This window comes from Narcine bancroftii, chromosome 11 (assembly GCF_036971445.1).
Source record: "Narcine bancroftii isolate sNarBan1 chromosome 11, sNarBan1.hap1, whole genome shotgun sequence".
NCBI classification, from domain to species: domain Eukaryota; kingdom Metazoa; phylum Chordata; class Chondrichthyes; order Torpediniformes; family Narcinidae; genus Narcine; species Narcine bancroftii.
The window spans coordinates 88,575,903-88,603,471 of NC_091479.1; the positions used below are offsets into that span (position 1 = coordinate 88,575,903).

The 27,569-nt window shown below is 40.5% G+C and overlaps 1 long non-coding RNA gene across 1 annotated transcript; it reads right to left on the reverse strand.

Moving 5' to 3' along the window:
• Positions 1-20,746: 20,746 nt before the first annotated feature.
• On the reverse strand, positions 20,747-21,680 carry LOC138745608 (uncharacterized). The gene is made up of 3 exons (XR_011346361.1): positions 21,448-21,680; positions 21,068-21,197; positions 20,747-20,857 (listed from the first exon to the last, which is right to left on the reverse strand). It is a non-coding gene; the product is annotated as an uncharacterized lncRNA (long non-coding RNA).
• Positions 21,681-27,569: the final 5,889 nt, after the last annotated feature.

The window sequence follows — 27,569 nt, forward strand, 5'->3', positions numbered from 1 at the left end:
TTGCGATAGCATTAACATTTTGTAAATGAAGATTAATTTCAGCACTGAAAGTAAAAAGTTGCCAACATTTGGTGAATATAATTTTAATGCTAATCTTGCTAAAGTGCAAAGCTCATGTGTCCTTTACAATGACTCACTCTGGGCAGAAATTACCAGGGCAGCTGAATCAGATAATGTCTGCATAATATCTCGGATTCAATGGCCCCATAGTGACACATTTAGTTTTAAAGGCAGGTCTGATAAAAAAAAATGATAGCTACAATAAATTATTGCATAACTTTTTAGTGAGAAAACTTGACAATCGAGTACTGGATTTAATAGTGGATCTGCAGCATGCAACTAGGACCTAAACACCCATGACCACAATATTGTTGTGGTCAAATTAATCAGACAAACTAAAGTCATTAAAGATTTAAAGCAACTACGTCATAGGCAGAAATGTAAACTTTTCACTGTCAGTGAATTTGAATCAACTTGATTGCAGAGGAGACATTACTGGCACAGCAGAAAGTCTATCTTTAAAAACACTTAATGCAAAAATTAAAGCATGTTTATCCACAGAATTGAAAGGATGAATATAATGGATCAAATGACTGTAAATATCTATGATTCTTTGAATCTATGATCAGGACTCATGGTAAAAACTAAAGCTGTGTGTTTTGCTTGACAAAGACAAATCAAATCTATTTAGGGTTGAAAATAATAATTCCTGTGTAACTCTCAATCTTAGATAAAGAAAGTATTAGGTACTATGACAGCATTTAACAATACTTTGACAAGATAAAAGTGTATCACAGTTCAACAATGGCAAGATATTTTGCTGTTGTCATAAGCTAAGGTAATAAAGGACAGCTTTGAGCTAATGAAAAATACCCTCTGAATAAATTGAAATGGCTTTCCAGATAATGCAAAGATTTTCAATTGTAGTTAACGCTAAAATTGACAATATTTAAGAAGGAAGTATATAAATATATACTGTGCCAGGGTACAATGAGATGCAGAATATGCGATCCACAAGCACTTTGCCTTTGTGTTTAACCATTTGCACAAGTATAGGTTTGTTTCTGTGCAAGTTCATGTGGTAGCCATGCTAATAATGTGTAATATTTAAAGGACTGTTTAGCTCGTCTTTGCTAATAAGTATGCTCTTAGTATCTGCATATAAAGGTAAAATAAGTATCCCTTCTTAGCAGGGATCTTCAGAGAAACATTGAACCAGGATCAGAATGTATTATCATGAACAAGTCAAATAATTTGTTGTTTTGTAGCATTATAGGATTAGCCTGGCAGATAAAGTTGCAACAGTCTTCCAGTGAAATTTCTTACTGCTGCGTTTGATATCTTTGAGTAAATTATAGGTTTTGGATGTAAGTAATCCTGTTGAACCTGTTACCTGGAAATTGGATACATTCATGCATATTTTTGAAGTGTAATTTACACACAGAAGTCATTTTGCGGATGTTTGATCACACTAATGAATGTTTCTGATTGATTCATGGTGGTCAGGAAGTTCGTCTGGGTGCTTCCTAGTACAATCCATTCTGACATTTTGTAGTATCAGATGTGATGGAAATGACATCAGTGTTTGCAGCATTTATTTTCATCCAAACTACAGTGTGATAAATTAGATGTTTAGGGTGAAACCAGCACCTTATGTTGATTAAATACAGTTCTATAAGCAGCACATCTTCCTACTTTGTGGTTTATTCATGATTTAAAGGCTGACTTGATGATACCTGTCAGACACCTTCAGAAACGACTGCAGGCATCCATGGTGTGTACTACAACTAACAGAGTTTTTTTTCTGGTGCATTCAAGATTTTCCTCAGTGGGGAGCCAGTGATAGAAATCTAAGATTCTGATTAGATTGACATGTACATGCCCATCTCAGAAGAGCTTCCTCTAAAAGAGGCACCATACCCAACCTGATCCTTCTGATGAAAAATATCTTTGTAGTTTCAGGTCTTCCAGTACTGCCATCGTGGAGATTTGTGGTAATATTGCACAACCTTCAGCCATGCTTTGGAGTCTGTACTGCTTTCTTTGTCAAGACCACAGTCAGTTGGATTCCTCTTCTTCACCAAAGAGGCTCACTAAGCCACCACACTTTTCACCTTAGAGTGGTCAAAATACAGAAATGCCAGAGGAACTCAGCAGGTCTCACAGCATCCAGAAGAGGTAATGATATATAAGCATCGTTTCGGGTCTGAACCCTTCTGCCTGAATTTGAGCACTCCTGAAGAAGGGCTCAGGCATGAAAAGTGAACTGCCTTTTACTTTCTATGGGGGCTGATTCACCTGCTCAGTTTCTCCAGCATCTGCAGATGACTTGTTTATTTTCCTTCACCTCACCCACAGTTCCCCCCCCCTCTCTCTCTCTCTTTCTCTCTCTCTCTCTCTCTCTCTCTCTCTCTCTCTCTCTCTCTCTCTCTGGCATCTGCAGTCTCCATCCTTCACCATTCCCTGGTTTATCAATCCCCTACTTGCTTTGTTGAATCCCTCTCACCTGCGTTTTTCTGGTATTTTAGTGTACTGCGCCAGCCCAGTATTCATGAGGTGCAGATGGCATCTCATGTCATAGGACTTGCTAAAACTATACTTGTCTAACAGGGGCAAGCAGCCATAAATTATCCTTGTGCTCAAAGGGATTCTCCCTAAAGCTCAGGCCTCTCCTTCAGAGGAAAGATTTCCATTCTCCCAATGACCAAGTTGTTGATGATCATCAAATATTTCCAGGAAGAATTAAAATGCTTTTGTTCTTAAGGGATTGATTCTGGAGCATAAGGATTACCCTTTATTTTTCATGTTCCTCATGCCCATGCTCTCTTGTACCACAGCTGTCAAGAGTTATGCAAACAGCAGAACTGTTGCAAAAAATTTAATTGTTTTTTAATCTCCTAAAATGAGATTGTCATATCTGCATTAAACCAGAGTTACCTTGCGATGTACACTGGCCTGGTGAGATGAATTCATCATTGTGTTCTGTGTATTGTTGGCATCCATAGACAGTAGCCCATGGAAAGAGAACTGTTGCAATGGAAAATGATTTCCGTACCTGACCTCTTTTGAATTTGTGAGTTCTAGTGCCATGTTGTAATTTTCCCTGCATGGTTGCATCCTTTCACTAATTGACTATAGAGCTATTGTTTGTGACTCATGGGAATTTTTAAATATGAGATGTGCCAATTTCAGCTTGTTGAGCATGGCAAATTAAACGACCAACCCAAGTTTTCCGACTGTGAGTAAAGAAAGGCTGCGTGGACAGCGGAGAATTAGTCCCCTTACAATGAGCATCAGTATCCTGAACACACAAACACCAATTACTCAAGGAACAGGGTGAACAATAATGCAACAGCCAGCAGGAAAATCAATACTATACCAGCAGAGTAGCAGCCTCCATATTGGAGTTCAGCTGGTTAACAGTCCACAAAATCTCCTCACTTGTCAGGAAGGTGCAACAGTGATTGAACTTCCTGAAAAGTCTGTAGAGGGCATGGGTGCTGCACACCATTATGTCAACCTTCTACAGGAGCTCTACCAAGAGTGTCCTGGCTTGCTGCATCACATGTGGTACGGTTGCTGCGAGAAATGGATCGGAGATCAATCCACTGGACCATAAGATCAGCAGAAAGTATCACTGGAGCCTCCCTGTCCACTATCTACATGATCTATCAGGATCATTGTCGAAGAGGTGTGCCAAATTATGGAGACTCCTTGCACCAACACACAGCATCTTTCATCTGCTCCCATTGGGAAAGAGATACAGGAGTATCAGAGCCATCACCACCCCATTGAGGAACAGCTTCTTCTCACGGTCAGTTAGAATGCTGATTGACTAAATAATCTGCTCACATTAACCGTCTGAGACTTTCAAATTCACAAAACTTGTCCTGCATATGTATTGTTTGTCAGTATGTCTGTTATGTCAGGTTGTGTGTCTGTGTGTTTTGCACAGAGGACTGGACAATGCCTGTTTTGTCGGGTTGTACTTGTGCAATCAGATGACAATAAATTTGACTTGAGAGACTTAAATCTTGTCTGTACTGTCAACACTCTTCCCCTGGAGTAAGTTCTTTGAGAAACGAGGTGAATGGGGACCCTTCAGGTGACAGATGCATTCCAATGTGTGAGATATGTTTTCCTGCAGGAGAATAATGCAATCACAAATGGCAGTGTTTTCCTAATGCAGGAGAACAACCTGCTGATGTGCAGTGTCTCTCTCTCTGTGGAGAATGGTGAGCTGCTCATGGAATAGCATTACTTTGCTCAGTGTGAATGTTAACTCACACTAGTGCCATATACCTGTTGCTGGAGAACCTCAAGCAGTTACCATGTAGCAGAAACCAGACATCTAACTGGATCAGGGAAGGTTGCAGGAAGATTATGTGGCCTTTGCTGCAGCTCCCGGTATCTTAACCTGTGGATGGTTTTTGTAAGTAAAATCCTGCAGCCGCCAGGTCTGCATCCAAGATGGCGGCCCCAGTACTCAGCAGTAGCCACAAGGGGAGCTGTGGACCAGTGCAGGGAACCCTCATTTCCCTTCCCCACCCCGTTATGGAGAAGCAGAGGAGACAACCCTTTAGAATGGTGTCCATGGCAGCGGATCCATGAGGGGCTCAGTGGCTGAAGGATCCTACAGGAAAGGTGATTAAGGCAAGAGACCATGAGGGGTCCACTCAAGCCGTTGATGACTATGCTTTGGAGACCCGTACGGACCATGGGCTTTTGAACACTGGCTCGAAGGAACCAGGTATTGGAGCCAGGATTTGACAGAGTGCTGGGGGGAAACAAAAGCTCCCGAAGGTCCTTAGGCGCTGAAGGCTTCACGATCATGTGGAGGTTTAGATCTTGAACTCAGCTGGCTGATGAATTGAACAAGAGTCCAAGTGGCTGCAGAGGCTGTGGGAGTGCTAGAGGTGAATCCATGGACACTCAATGATTCTGAATAGACACATTTTTGCTTCTCTTTCTCTTGTACTGTAAGGGGCGCCGGGCAATATGAATGGCAACTCTTTATCTGCCTTTTCTTAAGGCAGGCAAAAGTTAAAGTATATCATGTATATTACATGACAATAAAAGGAAACTTGACCTTGACCTTCAGATCCAGAAAGGGGATTGATCAGTTCCTGAAAGAACAGAGCGTGTGGAAGGTCACAACATCTTAAGAGCATGATGATGGATTTCTCCCTGCACCTGCTACCTCCTGTAAGTCAGATCCAAACACCAATTCATTACCCTTGTCGTGACAGCATCTAATTTGTGGCCCTGATCTGAGTGCTCTGGAACAACAGTGATGAATTGACCACCCATCCAGAAACCCACTTCAGTGAGATGTCAGCCTGCAGTCCCAGTGTATCTCTTTGTAATATACATCCACCTAATCTATTTTGCTGCCCTCTCACTGTGCCTGCCCTAGGGGTGATGTAATGAGCAATTGGTGTAATGACTCATTTACCTCCTATCCCCTACGTCATTATCCCCCTCCTGCCTTCCTGCTCTTCACCTCCCTGCAGAGTCCTCTTGGCTCCTCTTCCCTGTGTCGAGAGGGAATGAAGTGCCAGGGTATGTTGCAAAGTTAAAACACAGGGCAGCAACAATTGTGAACTGCACCAGAATACCTTTCTGGAGACGAATACAGTTAAATCCCTGTTATCTGGAATTCAAGCAACTGGCAGCCTCAAGCAATTGACAAAAAAAAATCGCAAAAGATAAATGGGTAGAATATAGAGGTTTATATTGGTGCACCTCGGCGCTAGTTTTCCATTCGTGCCACATGCAGTCTCAAGCAATCACAAAATTCCCTTATCTAGCTTCTACCAATCCCCTTAGATGGATGATACCAGGGATTTTACTGTATATGCACAGTTCATCAAATAAAGGGTATTATTGGTGGGTGATGCACTGGGTACCTGGTTGATGCTGGGTGAAGTAGTTTTAAATATGTTTGTTTGAAAATATCAGCATAAAGGAGAAATACATTGATGATTATGGAGCTCAATATCACATATCTTGTAAAATTATGAAATTTCTGATACTGCTCCATAGTTGAGGATACTCAGTATCTTTGGCTTGGCTTAGCGGACGAAGATTTATGGAGGGGGTAAAAAGTCCACGTCAGCTGCAGACTCGTTTGTGGCTGACAAGTCCGATGCGGGACAGGCAGACACGATTGCAGCGGTTGCAGGGGAAAATTGGATGGTTGGGGATGGGTGTTGGGTTTTTCCTCCTTTGCCTTTTGTCAGTGAGGTAGGCTCTGCGGTCTTCTTCAAAGGAGGTTGCTGCCCGCCAAACTGTGAGGCACCAAGATGCACGGTTTGAGGCGATATCAGCCCACTGGCGGTGGTCAATGTGGCAGGCACCAAGAGATTTCTTTAGGCAATCCTTGTACCTTTTCTTTGGTGCACCTCTGTCACGGTGGCCAGTGGAGAGCTCGCCATATAACACGATCTTGGGAAGGCGATGGTCCTCCATTCTGGAGACGTGACCCATCCAGCGCAGCTGGATCTTCAGCAGCGTGGACTCGATGCTGTCGACCTCTGCCATCTCGAGTACTTCGACGTTAGGGATGTAAGCGCTCCAATGGATGTTGAGGATGGAGCGGAGACAACGCTGGTGGAAGCGTTCTAGGAGCCGTAGGTGGTGCCGGTAGAGGACCCATGATTCGGAGCCGAACAGGAGTGTGGGTATGACAACGGCTCTGTATACGCTTATCTTTGTGAGGTTTTTCAGTTGGTTGTTTTTCCAGACTCTTTTGTGTAGTCTTCCAAAGGCGCTATTTGCCTTGGCGAGTCTGTTGTCTATCTCATTGTCGATCCTTGCATCTGATGAAATGGTGCAGCCGAGATAGGTAAATTGGTTGACCGTTTTGAGTTTTGTGTGCCCGATGGAGATGTGGGGGGGCTGGTAATCATGGTGGGGAGCTGGCTGATGGAGGACCTCAGTTTTCTTCAGGCTGACTTCCAGGCCAAACATTTTGGCAGTTTCCGCAAAGCAGGACGTCAAGCGCTGAAGAGCTGGCTCTGAATGGGCAACTAAAGCGGCATCGTCTGCAAAGAGTAGTTCACGGACAAGTTTCTCTTGTGTCTTGGTGTGAGCTTGCAGGCGCCTCAGATTGAAGAGACTGCCATCCGTGCGGTACCGGATGTAAACAGCGTCTTCATTGTTGGGGTCTTTCAGGCTGCCCACCGGGCTCACTTCTCGCATACTCAGTATAGACAGACAGTAAATCAACCATCTCTTGCCAGGTTCCTGGTGCAATAGCTTGATAAATTTCCTGGCATAACTGGCTGTCATCTAGTGCCTCCATCCTGGCATCTGAGCCACTACGACTTCTATATCCCTTTGGATGAACCTGGCAGCAGTCTCCCTCTCTACGAAAGTCCTCTGGCAGCCATTTGGTATGTTGCTGATGTTGGAATGCAGTGGTTATTCTGCCTGTAAGGAAAAGTGTGCCTGCAAATGCACTACACTGGATGAAGTCTCTTCCAGAAATGTGGTGTTGACATTTTAACACATGGTTATTTGCACAAACAAACCAATTTTGACACAATAATTTCTTAAAAATGTTTTTTTTATTGTTGTCAATTTTACATATTGATTGGTAAGAACTTCTCCACCACAATCTCCATCAGTACCGGAGCATCACAGGGCTGTCTGTGTTCTTAGCCCTCTGCTCTACTCACTTTACACCTACGACTGTGTGGCTCCGTATGTCAATACAGGTACATGATCCTTTACCCGGACATCTAAAATCCGGAAAGCTCCAAATTCCGGCAAGTGGAGACCAGCGGTTGGGGGAAGGGGGAGATTCCCAGATGGCTGAGGGACTGCAGTTGGGGGAGACTGCCGGGTGGCCGAGGGACTGGCAGCCGGGAGAGATGGCCGGATGGCCAAGGGACCGTGGTTGGGGAGGCAGCCGAGGGACCGGCGGTCGGGGGAGATGTTCGGGCGGCCGAAGGTCTGCGGTTGGGGGATACTGCCGGGTGGCCGAGGGATCAGCGGCCGAGGGACCGCGGTCGGGGGAAGGTGGCCAGGGGAGACAGCTGGGCGGCTAAGTGACCAGCGGCCGGGCGGCCGAGGGACCACGGTTGGGGGAGACAGCCGAGGGACCAGCAGTTGGGGGAGACGTCCGGGCGGCTAAGGGAGACAGCCGAGAGACCGGTGGTCGGGGGAAACGTCTAGGAGGCTGTGGGACCAGCGGTCGGGGGAGACGTCTGGGCGGCCGAGCGACGCGATTGGGGTAGGTGGGCTGGGCGACTGGAAGGGGGTGGCGGTGAATACTCCAGCACAATTAGGGTGGGCTTTCCGAAATCCGAAAAAATCCGAAATTTGGAACACACTGTCCCCCAAGGGTTCCGGATAAAGGATCGTGTACCTGTAACACCATCTACAAATTTGATGATACCACAGTAGTGGATTGTATAAAGGAAGGGGAAGTATCAGCATGCAGGATGAAGATTGAAAACTTGGCTGAATGGTGCATCAACAATTACCTTGCACTCAATGTTAACCAAAAGTAAGGAGCTGATTGTTGTCTTCAGGAAAGGAAATTTCAACAGATGTGTGGTGGAAAATGTGCTGTCCGGCTGCATCACGGTCTGGTATGGGAATAGCAACACCCCTGAGCATAAAGCCCTCCCAAAGGTAATGGACACAGCCCAGGACATCACAGGCAAAACCCTCCCCACTACTGAGTACATCTACAGGGAAGCTCGGAGAGCAGCAGTAATCATCAAAGACCCACACCACCCAGCACACACTCTGTTCTCTCTGCTGCCATCAGGAAAGAGGAAGAGGTGCCACAAGATTTGCACCACCAGGTTCAGGAATAGCTGCTCCCCCTCCACCATCAGACTCCTCAACAACAAAGTCAATCAGAGACTTATTTAAGAATGCTTACTTGCACACTTTATTGATTTTCTTTGTTCTCTCTCTATACTGCCATCAGTTTGTTTACATTCATTATCTGTTTACAATTATTTTATTTATTTACATGTTTACGCTGCGTACAGTTTATTTTCTGCACTACCAATTCGTGGTAATTCTGTTGCGCCTGCAGGTAAAAGGAATCTCAGGGTTGTATGTGATGTCAGGTATGTACTCTGACAATAAATCTGAAATCTGTAAGTCTGTATTTTTTGTCAGTAACTATTTGGCACATCAAAAAAAGGGGGGAAATCTAATTTCTGACATGCATATGTAGATATTGATAAACCCTTTGACAAAATGCTAAGCAATAGATTATTTAATAAAGTAGGACATTCTGGGATTCATGCATGGATACATAGTAGCTTAGATAAGGAATAATTAACAGAATTTACCACCTTCTTATTGGGAACTAAATTACATTGTGAATCATGCCAATACTGTTTAGAAATGACATGAGATTTTCAATTATAAGATTCATAGAACAAGATCATCAGTTTCCATTGTATTGTACTGGAACAATTTTTGTGAATGCAGTGATTTCGATTGCAGCTTCTCACAGCTGCTGTCATACATCCTTGCAATCTCTGCAGCCAGTGTATAAAGCTGTATATATGTAATACCCTTCCAGCTGCAGATGAGTAAATGAATATATGCTGCTGAGAATGGAGAGGAATGAGAGAATGGATGCCAAAGAGATCTGTATAGGCTAGTGAGGAATAGTGTCTGCAGAGCACATGTTCATCATGCATGGGACCTATGGCAACCCTTAAGGGCTGAAGCCATATGATCCAGACAGAAAGTTGCCAAGGAGTTAACTGGACAGACATGAATGCAGTCTATAAATTACTTTGGAAAGCTCACAGTGCAGCCAGATGTCAGTCCCCTCTATGCCTGCTCCTGTGGTCTGCAGTAAAATTAGATGACGTCTTTTCTCTTGGAGTTGAAAGTCTGCATAACCTTCTTAATGCAGCAGTGAGCAGCAAACAATGACGAGAAACAGATCAGTAGAAGCAGATTGAATGATCCTAAGGCATGCACACTGTGACTGGGATCTTGAACTCTGCTGGTAAAGCAATTCGAACATTAAGTGAGAGGGTGTATCGGAGATCATAGATTTCAGAAGCTCTGCATCGTGTATCTTCGCTCTTTAAGTTGTTTGGTTTCAGGGGAAATGGATTTAGTCAATGCTGTTTGTCTGTAGATGAATGGGAACATTCATACAGAATGAAGACATTATCTGATTATATGGGAGATGAAAGAAAACAACATATTTTTAGCTTTTCACAGCCTGCAAATTTGATAATGTAATTACAGTATTTTCAAAGCTAAAAATGAAAGCATTGAGTTGCATGATGGGTGACATCTTTTTGCGAAGTTAAACATGCTGGGGCAAGTGTTGAATTCCTCATCTGGCACAAAACCCCTCAGAAGTGTGCGCAAAAATACTTTCTTCAGGATGAATCGAGCAGCACATTTTATTTGGAATTGTGCGAGGAAGCTTGAAAACATATCTGAGACAACTGTTTGTTGCGAAAGGTGGTATTTCCCAATAGGATTTATTTAATTGTGGATTTCTGCAAGATTATTGTTGTGGCCTTTGCTTTTTACTATTTTTAGTAATAAGAACATAAGGACATAAAAAAAAAGGAGCAAGATTAGGCCATGAGCCTGCTCCACCATTCAATGAGATCATGGCTCATCTCCACCTACCTGCCTTTTCTCCATATCCCTTAATTCTCCTACTATGTAAAAATCTATCCAGCCTTGTCTTAACTATATTGACTGAAGTAGCTTTCACTATTTTAATGGGCAATGAATTCCAAAAGCAGTTTCTTCTCATCTCCGTCCTAAATCTAATACCCTGAATCTTGAGGTTATGTCCCCTGGTTCTAGGCTCCCGTACCAATTAAAACAACTTACTTGCCTCTATCTTATCTATGCCTTTCATAATTTTGTACATTTCTATAAGATCCCCTCTCATTCTTATAAATTCCAGTGAGTACAGTCCCAGATAACTCAATCTCTAAAGACCTGGTCAGATGCATTGGTAGAAACAGCAGAATGTTCATAGACAACATAAAGATTCAGGTTGGTTTAAGTAAATCCATCAGGACATTAATGAGTAAATAAGGATTCATTGTCATATATGTAAGTACAATTACAAGTACACCAGAATTCTCACTTGCTGCAGTCAAATAGGTATTTAAGATACACCAGCTACAACAGTATAAATTATCACAATATGCTAATACAGAAAAAAGAACATAAAATATTTAAGAATAGATAGATAAATATTCACAGTTACTATTAGTGCAAGCAAAAATAATGATGCCTCATTTCTGCAAGTAGATTTTTTGGTGGTCCTGGACTAGTTTGAGGATAAGATTAGGGTAGTCCATGCAGGTTCAAAAACCTGATCGCTGTTGCATTAAAAAAAAATGGTTAAACATTGAGGTACTGGACTTCACACTTATGTACCTCCTGCAAGAGGTTGTGACCAGTGTGACGGGAGTCCTTTATTATGTTGGCTGCCTCCTCGAGGCAGTGTCCTTCACAAATGCCCTCAGTGATTGGAAAGCTGGACTTGGCTAGGTTTGCCACTTTCTGCAGCCTGGATGCTTGAGTTACCAAAGAAGACCATGATACAACCAGTCATTGTCCTTTCCACAGTGCACCTGCAGGAGTTTGCATGCCAAATCTCCTCGGATTACTTTGAAAGTAAAAGCATTGGTGTGCCTTCCTCAAAGCTGGCTCCGATATGTGGACTCCCAGGGATTTGAAAGAACTAACACTCTCCACTGGCATCCCCTCAGTGAATACAGGTATATACTGTACTCAATAAAAGAGTTAATGACGATAGGTGCAATAAGCCTCAGATCTTCTAACTGTCACTTAATATAATCCGAGTTGCGTTATGCATGTCGATGTAGACCATGCAGTGAGGGTGTATTTGCTATGGGCATTTTAAAACATTTTTAATGATATCAATTCATTCAGCTTTAAAACTGAAATCACATACTTAACCTGCTTTGAGAAATGACACACTGTATGGTTCAGGCACCAAGCAGGCCATGTCTTGTATATGGAAGGCTAATCTGCACATATGATCCACAGCATTGCATTGAAGCTTTACATTTCAATGTCATTCCAGTCAGCAATCAATATTCTGACCAATGTAATTGAAGATTAAGGACATCCTTTCCATTCCTTCTATCCCTGAAATTATTTGTTTCAGCCAGGAGGTGCACCAGATTTGTCTGTGAGACCATGTCTTAGCATCAGTGCCTAAGTCAGGTGACCTCTATTTCAGAGGAGCTGGAATCTTGATAAAGTTTCTGTTAACGGAGGAGTGAGAAAGCGTGTTTTCCCCAGTAGACGCCTGAAGGGAGGCAATGTAGATCACTGTATCCTTTTCCTCCCTTTCCTAAAGAAATCCCACTTTGTCTAAGTTCTCTATTTGCTTCACAGTCTCATTCTCCATATCCTTCCATCCTTTCTTCATTGCCTGGTCATAAAATGACAAAAAATACTCAAATGGATGCAAACTCACTGGAAAGGTGTCGACATGTGAATGGTTGATGGATAATCTTGTCAATTATCACAAGATACAGGAGAAGAAGTAGGCCCACTGGTCCATCAAGTCTGTTCCACCATTCTAATCATGAGTGGATTATCCTCCCACAGCCACACTTCCCAGCCCTTCTCCCCATAACCCGTGATGCCCTGACTAATCAAATACATATCAACCTCTACCTTAAATGCACCCAGCAACCTCACTTCCACAGCTGCATGTGGCAACAAGTTCCAAAGTCTCACAACCCTCCGAATAAAGAAAATTTTCTGCATCTCTGCTTTAATTTGATTCCCTTATATCCTGAAGTTATGCCTTCTTGTCCTAGAATTCCTTACCATGGGAAACATTCTTACCACATCCAGTCTGTTCAGGCCTTTGAGCATTCAAAATGCCTTTATGAGGTTTCCCCCCCTCCCCCCCCTCATCCTTCTATACTTCAATGAGTACAGTCCAAGGGCTGACAATTATTCATCATATGCTAACCCTTTCATTCTTGGTATCATTCTAGAAAATCTTCTCTGAGCTCTCTTCATTGCCAGCATGTATTTTTTCAAATAAGGAACCCACACTGTAAACAGTACTCCAAGTTATTATATGTATACTGGTGCTACCCGCAACAGACAGAACCTGCAGAATCTTGAGAATTGGCAGTTTTGCCTTTTAATCTAATTCTGTTCAAAATCCCAATTTTGTACATGCAATTTTAACCAGTTCAGGATATGATGTTCTTTAACATAGTCTGATAATTTTCCTGTAACCTAAATAAAAAAAGTGGTATCAAAATATTTTGGGCACTGCTTATTGTACAAAACAGCAGATGTTATTATTAATGATTACAACTTCTGCCTTCCTGTCAGATTATCCTGTGCTCCCTGATCTGTCATGTGCAAATTGATCACTGAGCCAGCAGACGTCTCGTAGAAATCATATCAATCTGCTGTTGAACTTGAGTAACTCTACATTTGTAACTGATGTCAAATTAAAAGTTGTTTTCCGGAACCCTTCCTTGTGGAGCTTGGTGATCAATATTGTGTGAGAATACTCCTGGGAGAGGCTGCAGGGAAAAGGGAGACATCTCCCACATTAACTGAATGAGAAATGCAAGCCCAGACAATCAGGCCATCGGATTACATGCCAGAGGGGAAAGAGGAGTGACACTGTTCCCAAGAACCCGTAGTTACAATAATTTAGTGGTCTTGAAAAACAGTCCTGGTTAATGGAGCATTGCTGAAGGAAATTTATACTCTTGTAAAGAATATACAGTAAAACCTCTGGTATCCAGCACCTATGGGGATTGGTAGCTGCTGGATAAGTGAATTTGCAACTGTGTGTTGGATGATTGGTGAACTAACCACTGGGGTTGTGGTGGGGGGGGGGGATTTTAAACGTTTGTATTTTTTAACCTATTTATATTCTTTGATTGTTTTTTTGCCTGTTGGTTGAGTCTCCTGGTTGCTTGAATTCTGCATAATGGGGATTTTACTGCAGAATCTTTGGTCCATGATGCCTATGTCGAGCATGATGTCGATAACATGGTGATCTTCAAACAATAGCTTAGACCTCAGGCTCTGGTTATTTCCAGAAAGTATATTTCATTCAGAGATCTGAATTCTTAAGTGTTGTGCTTCTCTTCAGGAAATGCAGAAATGTTTATAGCAAGCCATTTAATTAGTTGAAGCCAGGAATCATTCATCTATGTATTCAAGCATTAAATCGGTGCAGATGGAGCTGGAAAGCAAGATGCGAGTTTTTTTATGCATCATCTGGGCTCTCTCACTGTCAACTAGGGTTCCTTGCAGTCGAGAATATGATACTTGTATGCTGCTCAGGAGAAGCATCTCTCAACAGGGAGTACTTTTTGCATCCACCTTACAGATAATGGAACAAGTTAAGGTGATTAAATGGGCATAAAAAATGCTTTCATTTATTAGCTGAAGCATAGTCGATAAAATCTAAAACTTTCCATAACAATATTGAGAGATACAGTGCTGAAGCGAGCCCTTTGGCTCACCCTGTGGGCACTGATCATTAACCAGGCACTTTCACTGATCAACATTTTTTTATTCTCCTTGCATTTCTTTCTGTAAACAGTGTCTTGGTGATCTCCCTGGTGCAGTAATGAACAGGAAATTAGGACAAGACATAGATCTACTGAAGACATTTGAAAAGGGTCCGTGATGAGGAAGATGTGTCAACATGAATTTAACTTCCACTGAAGAGAAAACTAAACATGAGAATATTTCTGAAGGCCTTCCAACACGATATCACAGTAATAAGATCCTTGGAAATCCTGAGCCTGCAAAATTTGTACGGGGAGGCACATTTAACATAGGGGTTAGTGTAATGCTGTTACAGCGCCAGTGACTGGGGTTCAAATATGGTGCTGTCTGTTAGGAATTTGTATGTTTTCCCCATGTCTGTGTGGGTTTCCTCCAGGACCTCTGGTCTCCTCCCACCCTTCAAATACGTACTAGGGTTGTAGGTCAATTGGGTGTAATTTTTGTGTGAGAGGAATTTAAAGCAAATCCTGTATTGACCTAGTCAGGTCAATTGTTGGCAACAGAATGTTCCTTTGAGTAGTCGAAGAAATCAACAAACAAACATGATATGCTCTTTGTTCTCTTGGGATTGTTCTGTGTCAGTTTTTGTATAAAGCTTAATTTATGTTGGCAAGGGCCGAAGCAGGACATTACAGAAATAACAACATTAGGTATTTGCTGGATGCCATGAAGAAATGGGTGAGCTCAACAAAGAACCTGATACAATTTTGCAGTTATCATAATTTCACCCTGAAATATTCACTGGCACGATCTACTCTTGATTATTTCCAATTTTGTGTAATTAGTGCTTAATGAACAGGTGCTATATGATCCAGCTTTGAGACAATTGTGAGTTGGCATATCACTGAAAAATGTTTCCCACACTTACCATTCAAATGCATTCCGGTCCCTTAATGATGCAAGTCATCAAAGCCAGGCCCAAATGAATAAGCTTTAATGATGTCACTTCCTTGAAAGAACCCAGAATCAGCACCATTGCTATCCTAAACAGTTGTGGAGAATATCTCAAGAGTATAGAATTAGGCCAAGTGCAAGAAGTGCAAGAAACAGATAATGGCAATGGCACTTGACCTACTGAATCCTTGTGAAGTTGAGATCGTGGTTTGGCATTTTAGGTGTATTTACTCATAAACTCAGCTACAATTGAAGCTTTAGGAGGTCAGTCAAGGCACCCTGATATGGTGAGTGTGATTGTCTTCTAATCTGTATTAAAGTTCTTTCAGTCCTATTCCTCCTTCTGAGTTGCAGATGAAACCTATTTTACTGCAGCCACAGACAGGCTGAGAATGAAATGTATTAAATAAGCAATAGACAGTTTTATCAAAATGAAAAATAGCACACCAATAAACTGATCCAAAAAGTTCTAATAGTTGCGATTCAATGACTAAAATAGCACAAACTGACATCTTTTAGTTCCAATGCCCATGTTTATAGATTCACAACACTGTCAGTGGAAACTGTGAAAATTTTGCCAAAGACCTATTTATGTAATTTTGCATGATGTTCAGCCCTTTAATTAGTCTCAGTTCACACATTTTTTTGAGAACTCACATTTCACATTTGCAAACCTTGCCAAATAAATTGTTAAATCAAAATAGAACAGGGTTTAGACCAATTGCCTACTTTCCTTCCGCCTCCCTAAGCTTGCTGTACATCTTTGTAACATATTCTTCCTACTGGAATTTCTGTCCTAATGTACTGATTTATGGTAACATCAAGTCACCAATGAGACTCTAATAACTTTTTATCATTAAATAATGAAAAAAGCCATTAGCTGAAATGAGGGAAGTACTTGGCTTCCTTGCATCTGACATATATGTATAAATTATACAATACAGCTCTTAATAATCCGTTGCATTTTCAGTCAAATAACTTTATGGGAAATGCCTATTAAAATTACTTTCAATGAAATTAAATATCATCACCAAATGCTGTATCATCCAGTTCAAAAAATGTAATAATGCTACTGCTATTAAGCACTATACTCCTCGTTGATCTGGAATTACTCTGTTCCATTATAAGGGTGTCAGGGAAAATGTGGTAGTGCAGACTGAAGGTGACATTTTAGCTTGCCTGATTCCATTAATATAGAACTTCTTTAAACTATTTTTATCTGTGGAATTGTCCTTAATTTACAAGTGCCATGACCTTTCCTCAGTTGGTGAAAAGAAGCATTTAAATTTTGGTACCGTGATGAATTCAGCATGTGTGAAATTTTTTCTTTCCCTAATATTTACTTAGCCCATTACAATTTTGACGATTCCTGACAAGTACTTAAAATGTTTTGGAGGACATTGTGGTTTTTATACCACTCAGCTTCCCGGGTTTAAAAGGCATGGATTTGATGATGTACAGTCGAATTCTCAAGGTAAATGGGTCTATTTTTATGGAAATACAAACTATGGCTTTGGACTGGAAACTCTTGCAAGATCTATTTTCTTAAGAAAGGAATGGTTCCTAGACACCATGTTGTTAAGGAAAAGGAGTGAATGATAATGAACTGTCAGTGTTCACTCACTGAATGTTACACAAAGCAGAAAGTCTTCACTCTTGCTCAATTCCAGCAGAATTTCTTCATGGATGCCTTCCACGCCCCCAAGGACCAAGTTCTGAGGCTAATCTCATCGGTGAATGGGTGAACTCACTAGTTCATATTTTATTGTCCTTCCATTTCTCCATTCTACTGTTTGATTTTTTTAAAAAATTGTCTTGATGAAGCATCTCAACAATTTTTTTTGGAAGTTAAGAACAATCAATTTATATCATTAGAATAGTGTAATACAATTCCACAACTTCTGTGGGTGATTATATTTAATTTTTGTACATAATGTGAGAAATAATTTGACAATCATTTTTTGGAAATCGTAATCACTACTGGAATAAGCCGAGTGCAGTAGTTTCAAGTTGAAGAGTTGCAAAAATACAGATCTTTATTTTGGGTTTAATGAGCTTCGACTGAAACATCTGGGTCAAACTTATGAATCTTTGATATTTTATTTCTGTCCCCATAATGACAACTGTTTTAGCTCAAGATCATTCCTTGGTTGTTGATGTGATCCTTGATTCTGCAAATATTTCCTCTTCCAATGCAGTTAATGTAGCCTTAAAATTCTTGTATTCAAAGATCAATAATGTAAGGAAATCTAAGCATTTAATGGTGAATAAGTGAACTCATTAGCACTCATTTGTGTGAACAGAATTACTCTTGGAACCCCAAGATGGTGGTCAAATTGTTTTGAACCTCCATCAAGAGTTTGCAGGGAAGCAAAGTGTGAGGTTAATCAATTTGCTGACTTGGTACAGGCCGCAGCACTTTGGAGCATCACTTCAGATAATGATCTCTTTTTAGCAAACATAATGGACCATATTTTGGGCAGCATAAAGAAGCCCTCACAAATGCTATTTATAACCAACAACAAGTATCTAGAAGTTTGTTCCTTTTGCCTGTTTCAACAATCTGATATCTTTAAAGTTTTCTTCAACTTGCAGAAATCTATGTGGAGTACAACAAGTCTTGAATTTGTTGACTTCATTGCTTCTGCCAAACAACATATTCTGAGGTATAGATACTTTGGTGGACCATCCCCCAGAATGTAGCAAGATTGAAAGAATGAACATAGGTCATGAACAGTGGATGTTACAGTGGTAAATATGTCCATGGATTCATGTACAGTTAAATTTCACCGTTGAAGTCTGCAGGAAACTGAAAACAAACTTTCTGATAGGTTTTCTATTTCAACATTGTGCATACCAATTAACTAGTTCTACAGCCAGCCTTTCCAAGCTCTCATCTCAGTGTGTTTGACCTTACCCAGCAGGAAACTGGCACAAAACTATTCTTTCTTCTGGTTGTTCTCATGTATGTTTGGTTCGGTGCAGACTAGAAGGGCCTAATGGCCTGTTTCCATGCTGTAATTGTTATGTTATGTTATGTTACCCACGATTGCCCACATGTTATGTTATGTATGGGTTCTCCACAGAAGCAGAAGCTGTCTGAGCAAATTGCAGTGTTAATGTCTGAGTTGGTGGAGGTGAATATGAGTCACAGCCATAGAGACATGCAGAACAGGCCCTTCAGCCCATCTCATCCATGCCATCCACATTGGCATTGTGGGCTCCTCCCATTTGCCTGCATTTACCCATGTCTTTCTAAACACTAACCAAGTGGGTTTTGAATGTCAAAATTGTAACTACTTCCATAACTTCCTCTGGAAGCTCATTCTCAATATGGATCACCCTCTGAGTGAAAATGTAATTCCTCTGGTCACTCTTAAATCACTCCCTTATTGCATTAAACCTATGCCCTCTAGTTCTTGAATCATTTACATTTGGGGAAAAATATTTGCCATTTATTTTATCAATTCCCATCATGATTTTATATACCTTTATAAGGTTACCTCTCAGCCTCTGGCAGACCAGGCCTTGCTCTACAATTCAAGCCCTCAAATCTCACATTCTCCTGAATCTCTTTTGCACCTTTTTCAATTTAACAGGAATTCTATAGCTGGCTGATCAGAATTGCACACAGTATTCCAAGTACAATTTCACCATCGACTTGGACAGCTATAACATGATGCCTCAACTTCACTTTGCCGAGTGAAGGTCAGCATTCCTTTTTCACAACCCTGACCAACCGATTTGCCACTAATTATCCACCTGTACTCTTATGTGTCTTTCGCTTCTACAACACTCCTCAGGATTCTTCTTTTTACTATGGAGAGCATTACTTAATCATTTATTATAATGTGAATGAATGATTATTTTATTCTTCAGTCTATACTGGTTTGAGTTACCATGTGCCTCATCTCATATTTGTCAGAGTTAAATTCCATTTGCTGTTCCTTGGCCCATCATCCCATTGGATTTAGATCCTGCCATAAACTTGGATATTTTTTCTCAGTATTCCACTACACCACCAAGTTGGTCTCATCTGCAAATATACTAATCATGGTAACTCTACTGTAATCCAAAACATACAACAGTGGACCCACAGGCCTCCAGTCAGATAAGCAACCTTCGAATATTCTGGCTCCTTCCTCCCAAGAAATTTTTGAATCTAATTACCAGCTCACATTGGATCCCATGTGATCTATACTTCCAGACTAACCTACCATTGCAGGATCTTATCAAATCTTCTTTTCATTATTCCTCATTTTCATGCTATTCTATCTGGTCAAATTGCGGTTGTGGAGTATCAAAAACCAAAAGGTCATATAGGTTTGATTGCAATCCTGTATAATTTTTTGATTTTAGTTGGAGGAATTGGAAGAGCTAAATTAGTGGTTCTCAACCTTTTTCTTTCCACTCACATACTACTTTAAGTAATCCCTATGCCATTAATGCTCTGTGATTAGTAAGGGATTGCTTAAGGTGGGATGTGAGTGGGAACGGAAGGTTGAGAAATTTCTTGGGAGGAAGGAGCCAGAATATTCGAAGGTTGCAGTAATTATTCCAATTGTTACTGAAATATTTTGGTAAAGAAAAATTGTCAATGGCCCATTTCCTTTGGGGTTATTAAACCATGCACATAACGAGCCAATTTGGTGCGATTAAAACAGTGGTTTTCAAACTTTTTCTTTCCAATCACATACCACCTTAAGCAATCCCTTACAGAGCGCCCATGGCATAGGGAATACTTAAAGTGGTGTGTGAGTGGAAAGAAAAAGGTTGAGAACCACCGAGCTAAATTAACTGTCAGTCTGGTTGAGAAGGAAGGGAAAAAAATTCTGTCAATTTTTTTGTCAAGAGTAGCAGGTACAAGAATGGATTTTGATAGGATTAAGAGACCACACACTTTAGCAAAGATCAGAAGTTTGGATACAGGAACGATAGATGGTGGATTCAAATCAATGTCACTTTCCAGTGAAGATTAGGTCATTGTTTTAAGTGAATCTGTCAAGTGATGTCTACATGTAAAGTGGAGGAAAAAGCACCACTGACAGTTGATGTGTCTTTGTCATGTACACATTGAATAAACTGTCACTGATCTGCAAATCAAAATAATTAAAAATAATTGGAATTCTATTGCTGTCAGCTTTTGAATCATGAGGGACATGTGTCCCTGCTGAGGAAATTGATGAAGATCCCTTTGTTCTGATTGAATTTGTATTCTATGAGGGAACGAATACATTATCGATAACATTCCTAATTATTACATTCAATCAGCTCTCAGTTTACAAGTTAATAAGATTTATAAATTTATTGTAGTATAAAACAAGTAAAATCATTATGAGACTCTTTCAACCCAGGTTCATTTACTTTTGTCTTTTGGGGTCTTCTTCCATGTCCTTAATCTCTGCAATAGATTGAAGATTAAAATAATCAGTCAGCTCACGTTATAATAAATTATTAAATGATGCTCTCCACTGGGTTCCAAGTGTGTATACTTATACCTGACTGGGGCCAGACAGTCAATGCTATCAGGCTTAACTAGAATAAGTGAATGAACTAGTACTCTACACAGAAGCTTAACATCAATGAATAAAACCAACAACATAATATTTACTTTTAATTGCTCAGTACCATAGGGAAAGGTCACTTTTTAGTTTCTAATTAATTTTTGGGCAAGTGGGCATTGCTGTTGAGGATCTCTTTTATCCATTCTGAACTCTCTCCCATCTGTTACAAGATCAAACCTGCAACCACAAAGAAAGCATATCACACAGGGGTAAAGATGAACAATTACTTTATTAACAAAAATTCACCTCCAAACTTTAATTCAAAATCCCCCCCTTTTATAACAATGCCCACTGGTTACTATGAAAATCTCTATAACAGTGTAAAACTAATAAATTCCCCAGCCTAAATATAACATGTAATTAAAGTCTAAGTTATATTTCCAACCAGCCCACAGAAAAACTTAGACACAAAACACACAAGACTCACAAAACTTCGATCTCAACTGAAGCAAAGATCAAACAAAATTCAGTTTGTTTGGTAAACTGAAGCCAACAGATCTTTGAGAGAGAGAGAGAGAGAGAGAGAGAGAGAGAGAGAGAGAGAGAGAGAGAGAGAGAGAGAGAGAGAGAGAGAGAGAGAGAGAGAGAGAGAGAGAGCACAAAATTCAAAGTTGTCTTGTGTTGCAGAGAGAGCGGAACCACTGGCTTGGTCTGGATCCTTCTGCATGCCTTCGGAATGTTCATCCTTTTTGAAATCCCAACATTCTAAACTGTCCTCCAGACCATGACTCATGCTCTGGGCCTTCTTCCACTCCACAGCACCACGCAGTGGTGGTTCATCGTCCAAGTCCGGAAATTTTTAGATCATTTTCTGCACATGCCCAGTCCGTCTCCCACTCTCTCAGCAGTCCACCTTCACCTTGGCTCTCGAAGGCAAACTGTCACTTTTTAACATAAAACCACACAGCACATAGGCCAATACACAACATAAAACTCTGTAACAGATAACTTCAGCAGGTGGGCTGCAGTGCTTTAACCCTTTGGACACTGGCCATTTTTAACTATTCATAATAAATGCTCTGGACTGGGTACATGGGTAAACTAAAGTACAAACACCAGTATGAACCAGCTGGTGGTTGGGTATAAAATCAGTTCTGGAAAATGGGGACAAGGAATATGCTTGTTGGTAATCCCTGAAAACAGGGAAATGGAATCCAAAGGGTTCAGAAAATGGCTCACCACTATTTATTCAAGGAATATTGAGGATGGGCAAAAAAGGTGGCCTTACCTGCATCATCCAGATCCTATAAAATGAATAAATAATAAAAAACTGCAGGATATCCATTCATGAACTAATTTATAGCAGAAATGCATTTATGCGGTTGGTCCATTTTATTTTCTGGTCAATAGTAAACTCCAAGTATTGAATACATTGGAGTACAGAGTAACCATGGGATTGTTATGAATAGGTAGTTAGGGATCACACAGGACAACAATTTTTTTTTTCAAAATGTTTGGTTCCTGATATAAAACGAGAAATTATGATAGACAACTGCAAGATGAACACAGATGATTTCAGATTTTCTGTATCACAAAGAAAGTTTGAGAAATGTTAAATTTACTTAAATAAATTTTCAATGACATGCTGCACTTCATTGTTTTGTCTGCTTGAAGTAGACTTAAAATATGACAGGAAATCCCAAAAATAGGTTACATCTAAAAAAATGATACATGATAGGAAAATTTTAAGGTAATTTTCACGATCAGCAGCCTAAAATCCATAAAATACACCCAAAAGTGTTAAAGAAGAAAAATCTTCGTTGTCCAGTGTAATCCGTGTCTGGCATTTGAATTGCATGAATGGTGCTTGTCACTTTTAGCCCTGAACATTGTCCGTGTCTTGCTGTAAGAAAAAAAACTTACCATAATGTCATTTTGTAAAAACACAATGCTTGAGGAACTCAGCAGGTCAAACAGTGTACTTTATATAGATGATGTCCTAGTGGGATTGACCTCCAACAACTACTACCATTTTCTGTGAAAAGCACATCCAAGCATTGGAGTGAGTTCCTTTGATTCCCATTGACATCAATTCTACCAGGACACCTTCCTGCTATCTCGTCTTTACCGTGCGAGCATGGTATGAACGACAAATAAAGTTGACTTGACTTAAATTGATTGAGGCAATTTATTTTAATATTAAGACAGCAATCTCATTTCTGAAATGTAGCTCTCTAGTCAATTTTTGCTTGTAAATTCAACTGATAAATATGAAGAAAATGTGACTACTGACAGAGAGAATAAAAATGCATATAGTTTAATTCCACTTTTCCTTTTATCTAATCAGAATCAAGAACGTTTCATGAAATTTGTTGTTTTGCGGAAGCATCACAGTGCAAACATTTATATAAACCACATCACAAAATGCAAGAAAAAGTAAAAGACACGGAGAGACAATGTCTATAGTTCATTGTTCATTCAGAATCAGAATTTATTATCATGAACAACTCATGAAATTCAGTGTTTTGTGGCAGCATCATAGTGGAAACATTCATATAAACGACCTTACAACAATAAATTTAAAAATAAATAGTGCATGAAAAGTATGGCAGTGTTTTTGGTTCATTGATTATTCAGGAATCTGATGACAGCAGGGAAGAAGCTGTCCTTGTGCCCCATGAGTGCATGTTTTCATGCTCCTGTACCTTTTCCCCGATGGTAGCAGAGTGAAGAGGGCATGGCCTGGGTGGTGGGGGGTCTTTGAGGATAGAGACTGCTTTCTTAAGACACCACCTCTTGTAGATGTCCTCAATGGAGTGAAGATTGATGGCAAGTTAACAACCTCTGGAGTTTTTTAATGACCTTCTTTGATGCAATCTGATCACATTCAGTTTGAATGAAACTAATGTAAAGGGTAGTATGACTGTAAACAAGGAAAAAGCAGTGTTATAGATGATGGAATAACATGGATTGGGACTTGAAAAGATTGCAAACTAATATAATTTAATGTTCCATTCTACTACTTGGCAGAAGTCTGGCATGTATGGAAATCTGTCGCCATCTATAAACTGCTGAGATGTTTTAATTGTCATTTCACTCACTCCCTCTTGAGAGGTGCCCCACTTACCTAAGTCTAGAGAGCTTTGGCATAAATTTGCAGAGACATACCTGAGAAATCCCCTGATGTGTACAGGATACTGCCACAAAACTTGCACAGTATATCAACAGAGAACTGGGACAGTTATGATTTTCACTACTAGTTCAACCAGAATCTTTCAGTGCTGAGCAGAATGAGAGACAGTAGAAAATATGTAACACTGTACCTCATGATCTTTGAAGGATATTGGTTCTTCTTGGCCCAGAATATCAGATAGATGACTCTACACAGACCACTGGTTCTGTTCAGAAATTTTTATTGCTATGTTTGTCATCTTGGGCTCATCAGATATGTTTTTTTTACACAGCAATCCCGTGATATTTCCATAATGAAGACCCTCCGATATGCCAGCATTAGTTGTTCACACTGAAATGAACAAAACTGGCAATTTTCCAGTTCAGTGTATCTTTTTACACAGCAAGTCGGCATTCCACAAGCAAAAGTGGCAGCATTAGCGTTTGCGTCTAGTATCAAGGGTAACATATCATATTTAGATGGCATGTTTTTCCCAAAAAATGGCTCAAAAATATTCCCCCAGTCTTATATGCCAGGTTGAAATTAGGGTGATAATGGCGTGTAATCCCAACAGTAACGTGGTTGCTCCCACACTAGTCATTGTTTTGTTGAGAAAGTAGGTCGATGAGAGACGAGTCTGGACACAAGGATTTGCTATCAAACATTACTTTTATCACACAACAATGAATAGAAAAGCATGGGAAAATCATAGCAGGAATATGTGCACAATGTATAAATGAGCATGGGGAAAACCGCGCACAATTTAATACACACACAATGTATAAAAGAGTGTGGGAAAATACATGGACAATTTAATAAAACATATGCATACAATTTATAAAAGAGCACGGAAAAATCTATAGAAGTGGATTTCAAACTTTTTCTTTCCGCTCACAGATCACCCATAAGTAATCCCTTACTAATCACCGCTACCTATTGTTGGGGGCTGGTAGTGGGTTGATGGTGGGGGAGTGGAGCAGGGGGCATCAGGTGGTTCAAACTAAGGACAAACCCACACACCAGCTGGCTGACAATCTGCTAGACCTAGTATCAAATCTTTGTGATTGCCCTTACACTAAGGCAGACCTAGTATTAAATCTGGGGTTAAGGTTAGGGTTAGGCTTAAAGGCCCACTGCAATAGAGAGCAGGCAGCAGGACAGAGTGGGACAGTGGGCCGCAGGAGAGAGCAGGCAGCACTACAAAAATTATGTTACACCATACATGTCATGACTTGAATTGGTGGCGGAATGCCAGGAGTGCAGTTTACACTGCAGACAGTTTTGGAATTTTACTAGGGGCTTTGGCGAAAAAAAAAGATGGGACTAGAGTGGCTCCCCCCATTTCAGTTCCATACCTTTTACACCCCACCCATCCAGAAAAAAGGAAATAATATCCCAGAGTGAAGTGGCTGTGCAAAAAACATAATTCACAGGTAAAAATGTAATTGAAGTTTCTCAGCATGGCTCTGAAAGATTACAACCATGGTGAATTTGCGATCAATGCGGTAGTCAGAAGAAAAATAGCAAATCAAACTCCTGACTCCTGTCTCTTCCAAACAGATACTTCTTCGGATTAATAAGAAGCAAATAATATTTAAATACAACACAATAACATGAAAATAGGGGACCCCAAACCTGCCCCACCATTTATTTGGACCATGGATCATTCATGCTTCTTGCAACTATGCCAGTTCTCCATAATCTTTTATTCCAAATTCAATGACCACAAGCATTCCTGACCCCCAAAGCTCATCATTTACAAGGCATTAAGTCAGGTGTATCAGTAGAATACTTTCCATTTCCTTGGATGGTTGCTGGTTGACACTATAAATGATAACGCAATTAAAGATCAAGCTTTTGAAAGCCCGATATCATGGGTTATCTTTATCTATCAGAATACTGAACAGACTAGTAGTCTTTAAATCCCAAGGTTATTGTAGAAGTTTCTAAATTTGAACTCAGCAAGAGCTGAGTGAATAATGAAAATGAGCAAAAACTGATTAGTATTCCATTCAAGATGACCATTATTTTACCATGGGGATATCTCTGCATGCAATGGTGCAGCCAAAATGCATTAGATTGATGATACAATTTCATTTGGCAGGTCAGCTGCTCCACCCAGCAATATACATGCAAAATAAAAGCAAATTGTGTTGGCTTTTTAAATTGACTGACTGGGAGGAAGCTGAATTTAAGATATTATCTAAATGCATCTGCAGAATGCAAGCAAGATATTTTCAAATTTTTTTCAAAATAGACTTTACTCATGATAAATTATTTACAAAAAAGAAAACCATTCAAAGGCTTTTCACATCATTAATGTCAAATCTATACATTTCCACCAATGTACAATGAGGAAAGCATTTGTTTCAGATTGAGTACCCAGTCGAGTATTAAAAATCTGTTCTGACTAACTCACCAATGTATTCAGGGCTATCTTCAAAATCTCACTCCAGCACAGCATGGTACCCACCTATTTCACACTGGCATCAATTGTATTTTTTGCCCAAGAAGAGTGGGATAACCTGCCTAACTGACTATTGACGATTGTCCAATGACACTCACATTAACAGTGATGAAGTGTTTTGAAAACACATCACCTCCTGTCTGAATGGCACATGGATCCAATCCAATTTTACTTTTGTAGTGTGGAATCTACTGTGGATCCCATCTCACTGGCTCTACACAAAGCTCTGGAACACCTGGAGATCAAAGATGCATGGATCAGGATGCTCTTTATAGACTACAGTTCTGCATAAAACACCATCATCCCCTCAAAATTGATCAGCAAACTCTAATTACACCCCACTGTGTAAATGAAACCTTAATTTCCTCACCCCCACCTCCCCAGACCATAATCAGTGAGCATTGGTAAGAGTATCTCCTCCAAAATCTCCACCTGTACTGGAGCACCACAGGCCTGTATTCTTAACCCCTTGCTCTACTTGCTTTACACCTATGACTGTGTGGCTCGGTTGACAACAATATCATCTACAAATTTGTGGATAATACCACAGTAGTGGATTGTATAAAAAGGGGCACTGAGTCAACGTACAGGAGGAAGATTGAAAACTTGGCTGAATGGTCCACCAACAACAACCTTGCACTCAATGTCACCAAGACCAAGGAGCTGATTGTTGACTTCAAGAAGGGAAAACTAGAGGTGTACAATCCAATGATCATTGGTGGATCAGAGTTGGAGAGGGTGAGAAAATTTAAGTTCTTGGGAGTCACTATCTCAGAGAATCTTTCCTGGACCCAACACACAAATGGTATCGTGAAGAAAGCACGTCAGCGGATCTATTTCCTCAGGAGTTTGCGAAGTTTTGGTATGTCAGCGGAAACCTTGGCAAATTTCTGGACTTGTGAAAGTTGGTCTCCCCGTTTTCTGGTGCCCTTCACCAGTTCTCCACTTCCCCAGGGTGTGCAACCCCTCA